Genomic DNA, 2,005 nt, shown 5'->3' on the forward strand with positions numbered 1-2,005 from the left:
AAAAAAAAAAAAAAAAATCCTAAGAGCACATTGTTAAAATTTTTTTTGAGACAAAGTCTCACTCTGTCACCCTGGGTGGAGTGGTATGGTGTCATGATAGCTCACAGCAACCTCAAACTCTTGGGCTCAAGTGATCCTCTTGCCTCACCCTCCTGAATAGATGAGACTACAGTTGTCTGCCACAACACTCAGCTAATTTTTCTATTTTTAGTAGATATGGGGTCTCACTCTTGCTCAGACTGATCTTGAACTCCTAAGCTCAAGCAATCTACCTGCCTCGGCCTCCTAAAGCACTAGCCACCACACCCAGCCCTATCAAATTAACCTTATGACAATCAATTCCTATTACTGTGTGAAAGTTTTCAAAAGTTGCAGTGGCTTGAACCCATAAAATCTTTGTGGTCTGAAAAAGAACGGATTTTTTATAGTTCAGGAAGACTTGCAACCATAGAATGTCAGGGCAGAACCACTCTCCCTCCCCCACTGACACTTTAGAGAACTGAGACCTTGAAAGGGTAAGTGTAATGGTGTCTCTTACTTCTGCTGTAACAAATTTCCACAAACTGAGTGGCTTAAAACAATACAAATTTGTTGGTTTATAGTTCTGGAAGTCAGAAGTCCAAAATGAATCTTCCTAGGTATTGGCCAGGTTGCATTTCTTTCTGGAAACTCTAAAGGAAAATCTATTTCTTGTTTTCTACCTTTTAGAGGCCACCTGAGTTAGAGGCTACCCTATTTATGGTCACTTCCTCCATCTTCAAAGCCAGCAGCATAACATCTCTCTCTGACTCTGACCCTGCCTCCCTCTTCCATTGATAAGGACCCTTTGATTACTCGGGACTGCCTGGATAATCCAGGATATTCTCCCTATCGCAAGGTGAGCGAATTAGCAATCTTAAATCCATATGCAGCCTAATTTCCTCTTGCCACAAAATATAACATATTAACGAGTACTAGGGTCTAGAGATGTGGACAGCTTTGGGGGCCATTATTCTCCTTACCACAATAAGTGATCTGACAAAGATTATGCTGTAAATTACTCACCAGAGTCTTGTAATTACTGCAACCTTATGTTTGTTTCACATCGGAATTGAGTAAACGGGATCCTATATTGAACCCTGTTCAAGAGAATTGATTAAAAAGGCATTAAAAGAACTTTGTTACAAAATCACCTTCTTATAAGCAGGTGGATCCACAAATTGGTCTTGGAATAACAGTGCTAATTTGTGTACTTGGTATATCTGAAGTCCAATTGTTTTAATTGCTCATTTTGTTAAGCAAGTTGAGTGTTTTCTTTGACTGTAATTAGAAAATCCAAATAACTTTAACATTATAATTCACTTCTACTTGATATCTGAAATTCTACTTGTCTTAGCTTCTATCACTTTAAGGTACAGTAAAAAAATCCAAAGTGTAGGAAGGTCACACATAGTGCCTCATGGGATATCTGCTCAAATAAGACTTGAGAAGGATCATGACATCAATGTCCAGATAGGTTTGGACACTTTACTAAAAGGCAAGTCTCTGCTGTGATCTAGGGCCCATTCAAAGTCCACAAGGCCCTCTGGGTGCTGACCTCTTGTTATGATAATTCTTGTAGCCAGCAATATTACATAGAAATTTTTGTTTTTGTCTGAAATAAGTATTTTTCCTGGATTACACTCATTGATGTCTTATTACATGCAACACAGTTTGTTCCACTGATGTTGGTGGGGTTTTTCTAAAGTGGCAAATGAAAATTGTTTGATACCACTGATTAGGTAAGGAAATCTAGTTTATTAGGAAGGGCAAATTAGGAGGTTTTAGTTAACAGAAGTGAAATATTTTATGTTATTGATTTTAGATGACTTATCCAGGTATCAGACAAGAGATCAGTTCAGCGGGATAAGAAATTACAGAATCTGGCTCGGCGCCTATAGCTCACCGGGCTAAGGCGCCAGCCACGTACACCTAAGGTGGTGGGTTCGAATCCCCAGCCCGGACCCGCCAAACAACAATGACGGCT

This window comes from Otolemur garnettii, unplaced genomic scaffold, assembly GCF_000181295.1.
Source record: "Otolemur garnettii isolate 467f Iridium unplaced genomic scaffold, OtoGar3 scaffold00089, whole genome shotgun sequence".
NCBI classification, from domain to species: domain Eukaryota; kingdom Metazoa; phylum Chordata; class Mammalia; order Primates; family Galagidae; genus Otolemur; species Otolemur garnettii.